Source organism: Mirounga leonina, unplaced genomic scaffold, assembly GCF_011800145.1.
Source record: "Mirounga leonina isolate KUSES-001 unplaced genomic scaffold, KU_Mleo_1.0 Mir_454, whole genome shotgun sequence".
Lineage (NCBI taxonomy): Eukaryota > Metazoa > Chordata > Mammalia > Carnivora > Phocidae > Mirounga > Mirounga leonina.
In genome coordinates this window covers 8,022,498-8,040,040 of record NW_023270763.1, presented here as the reverse complement: position 1 = coordinate 8,040,040, position 17,543 = coordinate 8,022,498, and the positions used below count along the sequence as shown (strand labels likewise).

Genomic DNA, 17,543 nt, shown 5'->3' with positions numbered 1-17,543 from the left:
GCGGGTTGCTGGGCTGCTGTCATTGCATTCCCAGCCCTGTCTCTACATTCCAGAGCCAATGACGTCTTCTGGGTGAGCGTTTGTCTCCTGAGCTGGGCCAGATCCACCTTCCCCGGCAGTCACTGCTCAGTTGGTGCAGGGGAATGCAAGGGGCCTTCGGTTCTCAGGGTTAGGGGTGAGCTGCCCCCTCCAACCTTCTCCTTCCCAGCCATTCTCACCTGTGGGGTCTTCAACACACCCCCCCTCCCTCAGGCCCCAAACATCCCTGTCTCCCCTAAAGCCCCTTTGTCCTGATACCTGCCACCTGTCCACCTTCCCCCTGGGGATTTCCTTCTCCAATGGTCCAGCCCTCAGCATCCCCCCTCCCCTGGCGCTTTCGGGGTGCCCCAAGCTTCCCCAGCCTCACATCCTAGGAGGGTCCCTCCTGACTCCAGGGTAAAAGCACATTGCAGGCTGACTCAGGCTTCCAGGGAGCTTCTGAGCTTCTCAAAGTTAAAGGGGAGGCAGGCTGGGGGGAAAGATGCAGGAGTGAAATGCAGGGACTCTCTTCCCTGGGGATCCCCTACACACACACACACACACACACACACTACCCCACTTTGCCCAGGAGAGGCACAGCCGGGAGCAATCTCATGGCCCAGGATTTCTGCCCATAATATTATGTCCCTTGCAGCCTGGGCCCACGAGGAGACAGAAAGCACTGGGAAAATATTGTTAGGTGGAGCCAAAAGCAGATAGCCCCTTTGCACAGATCACGGTCAAGTGTGCACTTAAACACGTTAAAGATGGTAAGTGTTGTGTTATGTGTATTTTACCACAATTAGAAAACAGTTTAAAAAAGAAGCAGAGCAGGGACTTGAACTCAGGTCATTTGGCCCCAGAGTCTGGGCTCTTATCTCTGTCCTAGACTGCATACCTAGAAGAAGGGCGATAAATATTTGTTGAAGGAATGAATGGGGAATGAATGAGTAATTTCAGAGGCTTGCACATATGTCAGTTTCCCCTCCATTCCCTGGTGCCTCGGTGTCCCCGTGTTACCCACAGCCCGGGACACCTTCGGGGCAGCGCTGCCCAGCCTGGTTGTGGGGAGGGGAGGCAGCCAGGCAGCCAGGCACCAGGGACGGCCACGGGGACGGCCACTTGGGGCTCTCACATTTTCTCCTTCCTCCTCAGTGTTGCTTTTTCCTGTACACCTCACCTCTAACGTGACCATGACCAGAGGCAGTGTCTGAGAGATTGCTCGACCCTCTTCAGCGCCAACTTCCTTCCTAGATCTCAGTCTGGCAGGTGAGTAGGGTTGGTGGGATTCCATTTAGACCATTCCCCTGGGTTTTGTGGCATCTCAGCTGAAGTCCGGGATCCAAGAGTCTGGTTCTCTGAGCCTCACCTGGCTGTAGGAGTCGGTTTCTGGATAACAGGTAAGAGAGTCTCTTTTGCCATCACTGGTCAGAGTTTGGTCAACCCAGCCCCAGGCCGTGCCTCAGTGCTGGGCTGCTGTAGGAGCATTTCTCCTGGTTGAACCCAAGGCATCTCTCCCTCTCTTCATTCACTGCATCTGCTCCTTACCTGGCCCAGACATGGCACAGGTTGAGAGGATTGGACAGAGAAGTTCAGGGTTAGCCAGACCTGGGTCAGCTTTGAACTTGGACCCCGGACAGACCCAGAGGGATGATCAGGGGGCTTGGAAGCTGGCTGGCTTACAGGTGATTGGTGATCACAAGTCCCGACCCTCGCCCTCCCAGGGTGAGAGAAATGTTTAGTCAGGAGGTAGTCCCTCAAGTGGATGGATGGACATCTAGGGGCAGGAGCAGATAGGAGGAGGGACCAGCAGCCTGGCAGCCATGAGTGAAGCAGAGGTTAGGGCTCTGGGGTCTGGGCAAGGTGGGGATGAGCAGATGTGGAGAGGGTCCCAGATGGCCAAGTGTTCTGAGCAGATTGACAAGGGCAAGGTGGGGCCCAGGGTGATGTGGGGCCCAGGGCCCGGGGCTAGGCTATAACTTCGAGACCCCCCGGGAGGATGTAAGACACTTTTTAGGACTGGATACCTGGTCAGACAGAGCTCACCCCATGGGGCATCAAGAGCTCTTTGCTAGAAGACTGCTGGGAAGTGGAAGGAGGGGGAAGGGCGGATTTCTGTCGCAGATTCTCTTACTTTGCATTCATCATGAATAACCCAGAGCTCCCGGTTCAGGGGCCAAAGCAAGCCGCTCAGCCCAGTAGACCCAACCATGTCTCAGTTATCCACCTAGTGGATTATTTGCAAACCCCTGCCTTTTCCCCGCAGTTGGAAGGAGCTCAGGGCAAGCTGAATCACTTCCACCTGCCTCAGCTGGCCCTGTCTGGAAGATGAAACCTGGCTCTAGCAGGACAGCTGGACATGCCTTTGACATTGACTGTGAGGGGCCCGCTTGTTCCGTCCAGTCTGGACCCAGGGCCCACCTGGGCTTGCTTTTCCCCTCCTCGTTTTTCCCAAGAGGCTGGTTCTGGCACCAACTGTCACCAAATGGTAAACAGCTCAGCACAACCCTCCCCCCCTCCCCAAGAAGCTTAAGATAAGAGACACCCCTACGGGGAAGGAAGAAAAAAGCCTAACAGGAAGCCAAGTGGGTAAACCGTTACTGCATCAATGTGAGTGTTGTGTCTCTGTCCCAGGCGAGAGACACTGCGCCTTTGGCTCCCAGGCTGGGGCGGTGGGGAGTCACAGGGGAGAGATCTCTGTGCACCTGGGTAGGGGGCGGGGGGGGACCAGGGAGTGGAGTCACCAAGTCAAGCCCTTCCTCTCGTGAGCCTCTGGGTCCTGCCAGAGTCTCTCTGCAGGGTCACTTCTGAGAGGCCTCCTGAGGGGGAGGCAGTCGGGAGGCAAAGTGACCAGGAGCAGGGACCCTGAGGCCGGACAGGCCCACCCTGATGTTGCTGAGCGTCCTTGGGAAGTCACTTGGCCCTCTTGAGTGCCCTTCTTGAGACCCTTCCGAAGGTACCCCCTGAACCACGTCCTGGGGATATTGAGGGAAGTGACTGACATGATTAACGCAGGTGAGGTGCCAGAGCCCACCAGTGTCGGCCACACCGTGAGTGCCCCGTAAAGGGTCCCCGCTCTTCTTTCCAGCCGTGGCTGACTACTGCTGTCTGCCGGAGACGGGCTGGTTGGTGCCTGTTGCAGGTCTGGAACCTGGGGGGAGAAAACGCCCTCAACCATCCAGAGCTGGGGAAGCCCCCTACCCCCACCCTGAGCACCATCTTATCGCAGAGACAGAGAAAGAGGGAGACAGCGAGGTAGACAGAGACAGAGAGGTCTTAATCCTAGCTTGAGAAATATGAATCAAGCACCTTTTTTTTTTTTAAAGATTTTATTTGTTTATTTGAGAAAGAGAGAGCACAAGCAGGGTGTGGGGGGCAGAGGGAGAGGGAGAAGCAGGCTTCCCGCTGAGCAGGGAGCCCGATGCAGGGCTCGATCCCAGGACCCCGGGATCATGACCTGAGCTGAAGGCAGACGCTTAACCGACTGAGCCCCCCAGGTGTACCTGAATCAAGCACTTTTAATTCAATGCACCCACCGTTGATTAAGCACCCAATGTGCATGGGCTGGGAGCTTGAAAGAAGGCAGAGTTGCGGGGACACCGTGTGTCCTCAGCGGCTCACTGTCTGGTGGGGGAACTGGAAACTACAGGCTGTGCTGGGGTCAGGGAGAACAGAGGAGAGCCGAGCATGGGTCGGCGGGGGAAGGTGACAGAAAGGAGGGTCCCTGGGCCCGGGGCCCGGTCACCGGGTTCCATACATGACCCTGACAGCAAGTTGGCCTCCCCTGGAGGTGAAGGAATGAAGTGCAGGCCAGTGACTCTGCTTGGCCTGGGAAGGGGCGTCCAGGCCTCTCTCTCCCCACCCTCTGCCCTCCTTCCACGCTCCCTGGAGTTGCCCCACACTGCCTCCATCCCCTCTTCCCGCCCATGCCTCTTCTGTCCCCCAAACTGCGGGAATGTGCACCCCTGTGGCAGAAGAAGTGGGGGGGGCTGTGGGGGGGCGGGGCCAGCCGGGTCTCCCAATGCGGGGTCCCACCTCCTAGGAACCCTGAAGAGCTGCTTCCAAGCCCCTCGGCTGCCGCGACAGCACCCACTCACCCATCTCTCCCCCATTCTGTCCCTTCGCCCTCCGGTACTCACCTCTGAGCGCCCGCCCGGGAACCCCGCTGCCCCTAACACCCCTGCCTGGACGTCCCCAGGACAGGCCCAACTCCTCATGTCCCCAGCTCAACTCTGCCTGTCTCTCCTCTCCAGAAACGCCGCCACCGTCCACCCCGCTGCTCAGGCCGGAGACACCTCCCTCCCTCCCTCCCTCTCGCCTTCGGCTCCCCATTGGACATCACATGGTGTGAGTTCCAGCTCCAAGGTGCACCCCCCATCAGCACGGCCACCACCCCGGTCTCCGCTGCCACGGCCCACGTCTCTCCCTGCTGAGAACTTCCTAACGGCTTTCAATGAGATTTAAGATAAAATCTGAATTCTGTGCCACAGCCCGCAAGGCCTCCTCCATGATCAGTCTTATGTCTCCCTAGACCGGAGGCTCCGTGATGGCAGGACGGGGCCACTTCTACTACTTGGCAGTTCATACTGCCTGGCACATAATGGGCACCCAGTAAATATTTGTGGATCTAACTCATTGACTGACACGCTCGCTCGTGTTCTCCTTCTACGGCTGTTCATCCAGGCCCTCCCCCGTGCCGTGTCCTGCACTGGTTTGGGGAAACAGGGTAATGGGGAGAATCAGAGGCCCTTCCTTGGCCTGGTGGTGTGCCCAGGCTGGGGAATGGGTGACACAGAGTACCAAGCCCAGGACACAGGGCTCCGTCCTCCAGAATCGCCCTTCCTTACAGGCTGCGGCCGTCTGGTCCTCTGTGAGTCAGGCCAGTATGGGCTTAGGGTCAGGGATCGGGGAGCACTCACGGGGCTCCCGGAGGGTGTCGGAGAGAATCCCAGCCCTCTGCCATTGCCCCAAGCTGGACGCATTGCAGAAGCTTCTCCATGCCCTTTTCATAGGACCCTCGCATGACCACCTCACTGGCTGGCTGCCATCACTACGGCCGTGACGTAGATGAAGGAGCCAAGGTTCAGACAGGGCAGGTGACTTGTCTAAGGTCACACAGGTAGCAGCTGCAGGAACCAGAGGTATCGAGCATTTTCTGCATGCCATGCCTGGTTCTCAGCATCCTAAGTAAACTTTTATATGGAAGGCTCACATACTAACCCTGGGAGGTACATTGGGTCATTTCTAGGCGGGTAGCTGGAAGCCTGTTTTCACACAAGCCTGAACACCGCATCTCCTGCAGTCCGTTCCGATGAGAGCTTCGTCGACGTGTCTGTTTTTCATTGCAAGCTTCCAGAAGGTGGTGGTGACAGTCTGAGGACCTTCTCTGAGGCCTGTTCTGTGAGAGATGACCCGGTGTCACAGAGAGATCTGGACCAGGAGTCACCAAGCCTGAATTCTAGGGAGGCCCGAGACACAGGCTATACACTTGGGACAACAGCTTCTGACATCCCAGGACCCTGTCCCTGACCAGTGGGGTGGTCTTAGCTTCAGTGTCCCTGTCCTTAATCTGGGAACAGTAACAATACTCACCCAACTATGCTGTTGGGTAATGATAATGTACATGTTGTTGGGGGTCTGGGGAGGCCCATAAATACAACCTCTTCCCCTCCCAAGCTCAGAACCCGGTTGACACAGTTGCAGGAGTTGGACCTCTCTGTGGGTGGCCGATTAGAAAGGAGCATGCCCAGAAGGGACTAAACTGGGCACAGTCACTTTCTTCTCCAAACTCCACCAATCCGTGGAGTCCATTCTCCTTGGGAAGAAGTTAGGTCACTGGAGTGGATAGGTTTTCCTTTTTTGGTTAAGCTTGTCCCATTTGGGTTCTGTCACTTGCATCCAGAAATCCCACCTGCTGTCCCCTTGGAAAGTTCTGGAAGGTAAGTGCCACGAGAACGGGGACTTTGCATTGTTCTCTGCTGTCACTTCAGTGTCTACAACAATGCGGACCTTATGAGAGGTGCTCAAATAAACATGTGCTTCATGGATGGTTTCCATCGCTCCGGTGGCCCCATCAGGGCAAGATGGCAGGTCCTGAATGATGCCACCTGCCTTGTTTCATCTCCTACCTCCTCTCCCCTCCCCACTTTCTTCTTTCCTTCTGCAACCTGGCCCTGAGCTAGCATTCTGGCATGCAAAAATTAGGCCCAGCCCAAGGGCCTTGCCTTCCCAGAGCTCAGATTCTGGGTGGGCCAGTGGGATGGAATTCATATGCCCACACGAGAAGTCAGATTATAAACGTACCCTTGAGGCACAGACCCAACAGGTTGGGGCTTGGAGACAGAGAGAATTTAAGGTGAGCTTCTAGACAAGTCTCTTCTGCTCTGTGGGCCCAAATCCCTGCCTCGTGGACTTGGGTTTACAGTGAAAAGGAACAGGGTGAGGCTCGCGGTCAGCTGGGAATACAGTTCAAAAGAGTTGAGGTCTCAGGAGGGGTCTTCAAGGGGCAGAGGTATCTACTGGTGGAGACCCTGAGGCTGATTGTCCAGAAGCCCTGACTGTCCCCTCCTGGGGCTATTCCAGATTCTGGGCCTGCCTGGAATAGCAAGGTCTCCAACTCAGAAGGCTCAAGGAAGCTGGAGATAAGGAGGAGAGGCCTGAGGCCATGGAAGTCCCTCCTGGCCCCTTGGTAGCTCCTTGTGGATCTGGCCCCAGCTCTGTCTTGGCCCATCCAGCCCTGGCTGCCCTCTCTGGTTTGTTAGCTGTGGGATTGTCAGAGGATGAAATGAAGATCCCCAGCATGAGTGATTGCAGGAATTCATTACACACTTGACTATTTTTTTCTAACACCTACTAATGTCCTTCATGTTGGGCTCAAAGTTCTGGACCGCTCCCTTCTTACAAAATATTCAGGGATGGGGGGGAGATGGGGGAATGTTCCAGGATTCCTCTGGCAGGAGCCAGCCACCAGCAGGCAGGTGGGGAAGACCCAGGGGGGGTCTGTGCGGGGTGGGAGGTGGGGAGCGGCTGAGGGGGATTGGCAGATAGGAGTGGGCTGGGGAGGTCAGGGTTCACTTTTCCCTGAAAACAGCCCTGGGTTAGGAGGCCAAGCTCCTGGCTTTCTTACACAAGTTACTGCCTTTCTTGGAGACTCAGTTCCATCATCTGTAAAAATGGACCTCATTAGTGCTCCCCCAAGGATGGTGGCAAGGTCAGAATGCATCATGGTGTGCATGCTGATATCTGGGATGGGCAGCAGGCCCCTAACAAGGGCTGGATCTGAACGGCCGAATCTGTCTGAATCCCCCTGCAGAACTTGGAACAGAAGGCGGTTTTCCTGGCCAGGGTTTCTCTGCCCACTTGGCCAACGTTTCCTTCCCTGGTGTTTCTGGTGAAATTTTACAATTCACAACGCTTTCCACTGCCTGACTCGTCATGAAGCAGGACCTTGTTTGATCCCTGCTGGGGGGGACAGAGGCACAGGAGGGCGCTCCCCACTGGAGTCTGACCAGCTGGCTCCCCATGGGCTATAACTTTGTCCCAGTTTACTCATCCAAAAAATGCAGAGAAGTCAGCCTCCCTGATATGAAAGTAAGATATGTGTGCATCGGGGTGAGGGGAACAACCAGGAAGAACATTCAGAAGCTTTTCTGTTTTGCTCTCGCCCCCCACCATCAGCAGCGACTGCCACGGACCCCCTCAGCAGCCCCACTACTATGGAAGCTCGAAGGAAGGATCTAGAATGCCCATGCTTATCCCAGAGGAAGCCAACAGATCCAAAGTGGCTGCCGTAGCCCTTCCCGAGCCCCGATCCAGAAAGCCTGTCATGTCAGAGCTGCTTGAATTCCTGCAGCGTGACCCACCCGGTGACTGAGCCCCTCCGTCCCTCCCCGGCAGGAAATGCTTGATCTGCCCGGCCATGTGGAGGGACAGAAAATCCATGCCTGAATCAGGGAAGCCCTAAGGTGTGAACGTGAGGTTGCGCCCTCCCTTTCCCCACACCTGACCGAGAGGAGAAGCAACGGTGGGCATCCTCCCCCAGAACAGTGACGTGCCAAGGGGGGCAGGGGGTGAGTGGCCCGTGGTCCTTCCTGCTCGCAGGCGGGAAGGGGGTGCGTCATCTGCAGAGAATTTCATAACAATAGTACAATCGATCTAGAGTTTGCTGTGCTCCTTATTATCACTGTGTGTTGGCGAGGCTACATGAGGTCCGTGATAGAACACTCCTCTGCACGGGGGAGGGGCAGCGCCCCCTCCCCTCTCTTGCTGCGCCCTCGGGGCACAGGGCCCTGGGAGGCTGGCAGCTGGTTCTTCTTCGCTCATGCGTGGTGCCCAGGGCTGGCCCTCCTTTCTGATTGGTTTGGCCCTGCACAATGTGGAGGTAGAAATGCACTTGCAGGGGTCAAGAGTCACAGAGAGGTCAAAGTGCCAGTTTAGAAGGCAAAGCCCTTCTCCGCTTAGAACCCTCCCGGCCTTGCCCTAGTGATATTAGAGGGAGGCGGGGGGTCGAGGTCCCTGCAAGCCCTCGTCGACAGAGGCAAGGACTTTGGATTTTTTTTTTTAATTTTTTTTTTTTTTAAAGACTTTATTTATTTGACAGAGAGAAACATAGTGAGAGAGGGAACACAAGCAGGGGGAGTAGGAGAGGGAGAAGCAGGCTTCCCGCTGAGCAGGGAGCCCGATGCGGGGCTCGATCCCAGGACCCTGGGACCATGACCTGAGCCGAAGGCAGACGCTTAACGACTGAGCCACCCAGGCGCCCAGGACTTTGGATTTTGTTACAATCACAGTGGGAAGCTCTGGGAGGGTTCTAGGCAGAGGAGGGCCGTGATCTGATTTATGTTTGGGGAGAACGGGATAATTCAGGAAGCTGAACCCAGGAACGGGCTCCGGTGAGACTTCGGGACGGCGTTCTTTGTTTTTCCATCTACAAGGCTTTTTGGATGTCTGCTGTGTGCCAGGCTCCAGGCCAGCACGGGGTTGGGGGGCTGGGGGTTAGCATGAGTGAAACGGAGAGGACCCTGCCTTCAGGGGGCGCAGGGCCTGGTGAGGGGAGACAGACATTAATTCGACTATCGTACCAACATCGACGACGCTGACCAGTGCTGGAAGGAGGTGCGAGCGTCCTGGAGCCTCAAGGGAAAATGTTGTCGAAGGAGGGCTTTTAACAGAGATCTCAGGACGCGGTGAGCTAATCAAGTAGGTGTGCAAAAAGCAGGGCGGGAAGGTTGTCCAGGGGCCCCGAGGCCAAGGGGGACGAGGGGACTTGGAGAAGCTGCAATAGAGCCAATGTGGTTGGGAGTACGATTACAAAAATTTTTTTCTCGTAATGAAAACTTTTAAGATCTACTCTCCTAGCATCTTCCAAATACACAATACGGTATTGTTAACTGTAGCCCCATGCTGTACAAGGCATCCCCGGGACTTCTTTATTTTATGGCTGGGAGCTTCTACTTGTAACCCCCTCGTCTCCAGGAGAGAAAGAAAGCCACAGCCAGGGGGCCCGGCCGGGGTGTGGGGTGAGTCCAGCGGGATCCGCGGACACGGCCCTCTGGCACGAAGGTGCCAAGAAATACGACTTGTTTCTTCTACGGGCACAGTGACCGCCACCTTTGGTCTTGATAAGTAGATTGTGTTGATTCATGGCTTTGGGCCTCAAGTCCCAAAACCACAGTCTGGCTTGGGATAGGTTATTGGGGAGTAGAGAGATAGCTGGTCAAAATGCCGCCGTGCATCTGCACGCTCTTAATCATGGGAAACCCTGTCGAGTTGGCACGGGGGTTGCCTGGCCTTGTCTGGTTTTTCTGCTTGGCCCCTTGGGTGTGAGCACCTTTGCATGCAAAAAGCACCTGGGGGCAGGAACTCAGGCAGCTGGGCTGGGCCAGGATGTGGAGGCTTCCCACTCCCACGAAGCTCTGAGGAGGTTGTTGCTGGGGTGTGTGTGTGTGTGTGTGTGTAGTAACAGCTTTATTGAGATATAATTCACGTACCATGCAACCCACCCATTTGAGATGTACAATTTAATGGTTTTTACTATATTCATGGGGTCGTGCGACCATCACCACAATTTTAGAATATTTTTAGCACCCCCAAAAGAAACCCCAAACCCGTTAGCAGTCCCTTCCCCCTTTCCTCCCCTGCCCCAGCCTGTAGCAACCACTAATTTGCTTATTCTGGACATTTCGTAAATGGGCTCATCGAGTCTGGCTTCTTCTACTTAGCATCATGTTGATCTAGCATCATGTTGATCTTCTACTTAGCATCATGTTGATCTTTGAGTCTGGCTTCTCCTACTTAGCATCATGTTGACAAGGTTCACCCGTGATGTAGTGTGTATCCGCACATCGTTCCTCTGTACTGCCCAATAATAGCGCGTTGCGTGGATAGGCCACGTCTTATGCACTTATCACCAGATAGGCATTGGATTCTTGCCCCTTTGGGGCAAGAACGGTGCTGCTATGAACATTTGTGTGCAAGTTTTCATGTGATCCGAGGCTGTCATTCCTCTTCGGGTATCCACCTGGTTGGGGAAGAGCTAGGTCACATGGTAACTCTTTATTTAACCTTTTGGGGAAAACCTAGACTGTTTTCCAAGGCAGCTGCACCCTTTTTCACTCCTACCAGCGGCAAGGGAGAGGTCTGGTGCCCACAGCCTCACCAATACTCGTTAGAGTCTGCTTCTTTATTACAGCCATCCTACGGGGTATGAGGTGACTTCTCACGGTGGCTCTGATTTACATTCCCCTAGTCATTATGTGGAACATCTTTTCACGTGCTTATCGGTCATTTGTAAGTATTTTTTTTAGGGAAACGTAGATTCTGATCCCTTGCCCATGTATTTCACTGGCTCGTTTGTCTTTTTATTATTGAGTTGTAAGGTTTTTTTTTTTTTCAAATATATTCCAGGTAAAGTTCTTTATCAGGTATATGATTTGCAATATGTCGGGCAAGCTGTTGTGATTCCTGGCAACCATCCTCTGTTGGGTGGGATCTGTTTTTCTTTTCCTGACAACGGAATTCCAACGAGTAAATGTGGAAGGAGCGACGGGCTTGAGAACCACCATTTGGCAAATGCCGGGGTGCCGGAGTCCAGCCCCAGCCGGGGTGGGTCTCTCATAGGAAGGGACGGCGTCGGCGAATGAGGAGACACAGACACAGGATCAGGTTGCAAGCATCTCCTCCTGACAGCCTCGGAGGAACTTTATTTATATGTTAGGATATTTTTGTTTTTCCATACTTTCGTAACATGTGATTATGGGTTTTTTTTACAATTGATTGAGATAATCTTAGATCATTTTTTGGATCACAGACATAGCCTTCTTTCATTTTTCCTTTGTAATGATTAACATGACCTTTATTGATTTCCGCTTATTGACTCTCGCTAAAACTAAAAAACAGTACGCAAAGAGAAAGGTGCTAGACAGAGCATGACCGTCTTGTTATTTTGTTCTATAGAAACTAATTCTTCGTGGAATTAGTTTCATTATGATTGCTTAGATAGGCATAACTAAGATGAGTAGTCACTTTATCATGACACCCCAGAAATATTCCCACAATTATAAAGATTGCCATAAACAAAATGAAAGAGAATGACAGGAGCCAGCTGTGGAGTCTCCTGTTTTCAGGATCGTCCCCCATACTTGGACCTTGTCAAACAGCATGAGTAGCTTGGCTCGCGCCACCGGGGTAGAAATAGTTTCTGGTGAGAATCTTAAACGGGTGTTAAAATTGGTGGGCAGAGTGTATATAAGAAGCGGGACATTTCCAGTTTTAAAGTACCCTCCCCACGGGATACTTACTGGGAAGGGACAATAGCAACTTCACACCGGAGAAACTTGGCAGGCAGCATCTCAATCAAATGGCCAAGGTTAATATCAACCATATTGGGACGAGCTGATGTCGTGTGCCACCTGGTATGATGCAGAAAAATATACGACCCGTCTTTTGTGGCTTTTTTACCCAAAATGCATACCCTGGATTGCATGGAGAGGAGACATCCAAAAAAGCCAAATAGAGGGGTGTTCTAGAAAAAAGTGGCCAGTACGGACACAAAGGTGTCAAGGTCGTGAAAGCCAAAGGTGAGGAACTGTTCTGGATGAAAGGAGACCAGACACTCGTGACAACTGAAAGCAAGGTGACCCTAGGATGAATCCCAGACTAGGAAAAAAGACATTAGGGCAACTATCTGGGAAATGCAAATAAGGTCTATTGATTAGGTAGCAGTATTTTTCGATTTTTATCATATCACTGTGGCCTATGTTGACATTTAGAGAATCTGGATAGAGTAGATGGGGATTCTTTGTACCATCTTTGCAACTTCTTGGAAAGTCTGAAATTATTTCAGAATGAGAAGTTAACAACAAGGACAACAAAATCTTGCTTTCAAAACTCCTTAGGTTCCTGTCGCCTTAGGGAAGAGGCCCAATTTCTTAGCCAGATTGTCGCCAACCTTGCTGGCCTCACTCCAACCCACACAGGGTGGGTCTGCCTGTTACCCCAAAGGCAGCCAGGAGTAGGGGGGCATCCTGGAAGGGTTTCGGCTGGGAAGGGCCATGTGTCAAGTCCATGGCATCTTGGTGGGTGGATTCGACTGGACACGGAGAAGCCAGGGGAGGAGAGAATTTGCAAAAGTCCAAGGGAGAGACAATGAAGACAGAGAGGCCAGACTCCAAAAACATTTGGGAGGTGACATCAGTAGGAATTGGTGATGAGAATATTGTGTGTGTGTGGGGGGAGAACCAGTGGGGGAAGCAAGGGTGAGGCCAAGGATAGAGTCCATCTGGGTGGCCGTCCAGCGTGCACAGTGTTTCATATTCATTCCTGCAAATGTGTTCTCCGTGCTTCCCCACCTGCTCTGAGCCTAGAAGGCTGACCGCTGTGGATTGCATCCCTCGGCCTCTCTCTGGCTTCCAGGTATGTTCAGCCAATGAGAGAGCAGCAGGGGATTACAGGACAGGCAGAGAGAGAGGATGGGGTATCCCCCCAGTGCCCACTCTTCCAAGTGTGGCAATAGCTACATTCATCACCCAGCCATGGGGGCTGGGTTGTGTTGCTGCCTCTCGGTGCCCCTCCTAGAGAGAGGGGTAGACTAGCGGCTGATCCTCGGCGCCTCGCCATCCCTCGTCGGTCCTCTTAGCTCTCACCCTTGTCGCTGGAGAAATTATTCAATTTCTTCAATCCTCGCTTTGAGTGCGAGATCTGTTTCTTACCAGGTCCCTAGCAATATATACCCAGTTACCAATGCCTTCTCCGGAGTTTGTCACTGCTCCTGTCATGTCTCCAGCACTATGAATGGCTAGTCCCTGGGGGAAGAGGGAGCTTCCGTGGAGTTCCTCTGTCTCTCTGCTCCAGTCTGTGCTGAGTGGTGGAGGGTGGGCCCTTGACCGGACCAATTAGAGTCCTTCCCTGGGACGTTTCCGAGTGGAGAGATGCAGTCCCTGGTGATGTTAGTGAGTGTTAGAAGCGAATGCGCCTTGGGCCCGCTGGTACCCTGCGCCCTGCGGCTACAGATGATACCCCAAATCCTCCCATGGACTAGGCTCGTTCAAGTTGGTTTCCCATCACGGACAGTCGAAAGCATATGACTAATGTAACTGTTTAACAGGACGGTGGGGTCCTAGCACAGACGGAGCTCCATACCGTACACATCTGTCCCCGGGGGCTCGTATTCTGGAGCCGAAAGCCCCTCTGGGCTGGACGCTGAGATTCAGGAGTCGTCTGCCACAGTAGGGGAACTGAAGCCATCGGGACGGGTGAGCTCTGAAAAGGGACAGATTTGGTACCGAGAGCCCGTCTTCCTCCCAGGTACCTGTTTCCCGTGAGCACTGTTTTCCGCTGCTCAAGCTGCTACAACAGAGGATCGCAGCCCTCACGGCATACTAGGAAAAGCAGACCAGTTAAACCTGTCTCCTTGGAGGTGGGGTCCGGGCATCAGTGGTCTGTCAAGCCTTCCAGGTGATTGTAATGTGTGTAGAGGAATCAGCTGCCCCTGCTGCTTTGGAAGGGGTGCTGCGGGCCTGGTTCCAGGAGGTGGTGGGCGCAGAGAAGATGCAGAGGGCACATCCTCTGTGCTCGAGGCTCCGGTGCAGGTGAGGAGCCTCCGAAGCCTGGAACAGCAATCAGAGAACAATGCAAGGCAGCCTGTAATTAACTGCTACGCCGCGTGCTGCCCACTCTCCGTGCTCTGGAAGCTCCAAGAACAGGGACACCGAGGGGACGGGGGAGCCTACTCTAATCCCACACGGTGCACACTGCCTCAGGCTTACCACGTGTTTCGGGTCCATCTTCTCCCTCTGCGGGGCCTGGGTAGCACGCAGGGTCCACACCTTGATTGCACTGAGCTCGTGGGCGGTCAGACATCTTCCTAACTGTAGAGCGCTGGGCACATGTGAGCTCATGGCCCTTGTCAGCGCACAGGGCGTGGTTGGTGGGTCATAGCGCTGGATGGAAGAGGCCCTTCCTAGGGGTGACCTGAGGACCCGCAGCCCCGCATCCTGCTCCCCTTCAGTGTGACGTGATCACGTGCGCTGCCGCGTGTAGGAGGAGGGTCCAGCCAGCCCTGCATCTTTCCCTGGCGCGGCATCGGGGGGCCTGTGGCTTCCAGCGCCCCCCGGAATCTAGATGCTGCCACGGCTCCCACCCCTGCTCACCTCCCTCCCTTCCTTCCTCCCAGGGCTGAGGTTGATTCAACTTGGCCCTGGAAGGGAGATCCCTTTCCAGAGCTCCCAGTCTGGTGGGGAAGGCGGATCCAACAACCAATGATTACAGGGCAGCCTGAGCAGGGCTACTTAGAGACGTACTGATAAGGACTCTAGTCCAGCAGCCTCTCACCCCATGGAACCCCTTCAAGGCCATCCTGCCCATCACGTCTTTTTTTTTTAATTTTTAATTTTATTTTATTTATTTGACAGAGAGAGAGCACAAGCAGGGGGAGAGGGAGAGGGAGAAGCAGGCTCCTTGCTGAGCAGAGAGCCCGATGCAGGGCTCGATCCCAGGACCCCAGGATCATGACCTGAGCTGAAGGCAAACTCTTAACCGACTGAGCCACCCAGGCGCCCCAACCCATCACGTCTTTGGTGAAGCCCTATCTGGCTCCTCCACGTAGAGAGAGCTGCCCTTCATCCGTCCTCACCCATATGTGTCCTACTCCCCTCCACTCAGTGTCTCCCCACCTGCTCTGCCATGGTGAACTCACCTTAGGGCTTGCCCCCTGACCCTGGACTCCGTGAGGTCTGCATCTGTGCTCCATTCACTTCTGGGTCCCTGGAAGGCAAGAGGTGCCAGGACCTGGGTTGGGTGTGAGGGCGGGTCTGTCCAAAGGGCTGAACATTCGTCATTTTAAGAACAGGCACCAAATGCCCCTTAGAAGCGAATCCTCCTTGCTTAGGAAAGGTGATCAGCCTCTCTCCGGGAGGAAATGGGATGACGGGGGCTGGACTGTTCTGCTTTGACAGTAGGCAGGATTTGAGGGGCAGGGGGAGGAAGGAGAAGGGGGGAGGCCAGGGCAGAGATGGCAGAGAGACATCTAGGGAGAAAGATTTTAATGAGGCTCCTATAATTGCAAAGCAGATCTTTCTGCCTCTCCAGCCGTCAATAAGCCTTCTACCCACACGAATGCCTGGTATGAGTGGGTTTGGGGATGGAAACTGAGGAAAAGGGCTTCCATGTCCTGTGTCCAAAGGGGTGCGCTCGACTTCGTCTCAATGCTGCTCAGGAAACCGCTCTTGCTGCCGTGTGCCTTGACGTCCGCACGACAGGCGTCCCTGGCAAACAAATGGAGAGGCTTAAATCTCCAAGATACAAATCACTGTGGGATAGAAGGGGGCCTCGAAGCCAGTCGGTAACTCCAGATTTATTTCCCGGGAAGTATTTTTCCATTGAATTTGCTAAGAAACCCACGGTAGATGGAGCGTGCCCACCAAGCCCCAAGGCCATGCTGCTTTTCCCTCTCCTGGCTTTCAGAGCCCAGAGACGTCTGGCTTTTCCCACCCACTCCCTCAGTCACTCAGCAAACGTTCCCTGAGCATCTCCTGTATGCCCAGAGCTGAGTGCCCAGAGCGGACCAGATATGACTGCTGCCCTCCGGGGGTTACCACCCAGTAGGGACACGGACAGATGTGTCCTTGGACAGTTACCGTATAGCGTGGAAGGGCATTGTCAGATGTGGTCCCTGGGGCTCTGGGGGCACTGAGAAGGCATCTAGCCCAGAAGGGGTGGGACTGGAAGCTTCCAGAAAAAGATCATGAGAAGCTGAGTCTGAAAGGATGATAAGGAGTTAGCAGAAGTGGTTGGGGGCTGTGGACAGGCGAAGGCACAGAGGGGCGAGCCATGCCCCCATACAAGTGGAGCGGACCTCAGGATCCAAAGCAGCCTCTGCTCAGACTCCCTGAGGAAGCCAGAATGCACCAGAGCCAGGAGCGGGGACCCGAATCCCGCGGCGGTGGGCTCACTGGAGCTGGTCCCCCCGGGGCTCCCACCCCTGTCACAGCGCTACCTCCCGCTAGCCACGATGGATTCTACACGGCGGCACCTGCCTCCTGGGCCACCCCTGCCCACCCCGAGTCCCACAGATGTGTGGCTGGTGGAGCCCAGGTCACATGATGAAACCCTTGCTGCGAGGGAGGCGGCTGGGGGCCGGCCGGCCTCCGTGGGAGAAGAGGGAAGGTGCAAGGTCAAAAGGGGGGAATTCCCCGGCTGGAGGAGGAGGGTCAAGAGGCGCTGGGCAGGCGAAGGAACGGTGTATGGGCGCTCTCCAAAGCTGAGGGGGAGGGCTGTCCTTGGTGAGGGGGGCCCAGCGCCAACTGAGCCCTGCTGTTAAGGGCACCCCAAGGCCGGCCACAGGCGCCTCGACTTCCTCTTCTTTCATTTGTCCTTTTGCTCATTCATTGGGTCGATGACAGTTCTCATGTTCTGGGGAGCCCTGTGCTGGGTGTTAGGGCCCCTGGGCTGAGTCACTTCCTGCGTTGCATGTCCCCCACCCCCACCCTGGGAGCTCACTGTTTGGTGGGAGAGACCGAGGTAGGAGGCCTGCACCTGCGATGCCAGGCAGGGTGACCCGCGTCAGCTGCCCAAGAAACAAGGCCACCTGGCGCCGTGTGTCCTTCCACCAAGGGTCCGAAAGTTTCCTCTGTGGCTTTGCACATGGTATGGTGGGCAAGGCAGGGCAGGAGGACCTGAGAGCAAAAGGCCCCGAGGGAAGCCAGGTCTCCCCAAGGCTTAGAGCCCAAGGCTTTGCTCCAGAGCAGGTGACCCCAAGCTCACATCACTGCCCTGGCCACGTGGGAGGTTCCATACCCCAGGGGCCGCCGGCAAACACATGTCCCACCTTCATCAGCCTTCCTTTTTCTTTTTCTTTGTTGTCATGGTGACAGCTGTTGACCTGCCTTGGCAGTCCAAGGCGATGTGTGTGCACCAGAAATCACAAATCCCACGGAGGAAGTGCGCAGGGTCACGAGTGAAGTGTGGACACCCAACCCAGAGCCGTGATGAGCCTTTGGGAGAACCCTCTGCCCCCTGCTCTGTGCCCC

At 54.8% G+C, this 17,543-nt stretch overlaps 1 long non-coding RNA gene across 1 annotated transcript in view; it reads left to right on the top strand.

The window, feature by feature from the left end:
- The first annotated feature begins 8,756 nt into the window (after positions 1-8,756).
- LOC117999450 overlaps positions 8,757-17,543 on the top strand; it is a 39,751-nt gene continuing 30,964 nt past the window's right edge. Inside the window, exon 1 of the long non-coding RNA XR_004676268.1 lies at positions 8,757-9,216. This is a non-coding gene — a long non-coding RNA (uncharacterized LOC117999450). The remainder of the gene's footprint in view (positions 9,217-17,543) is intronic.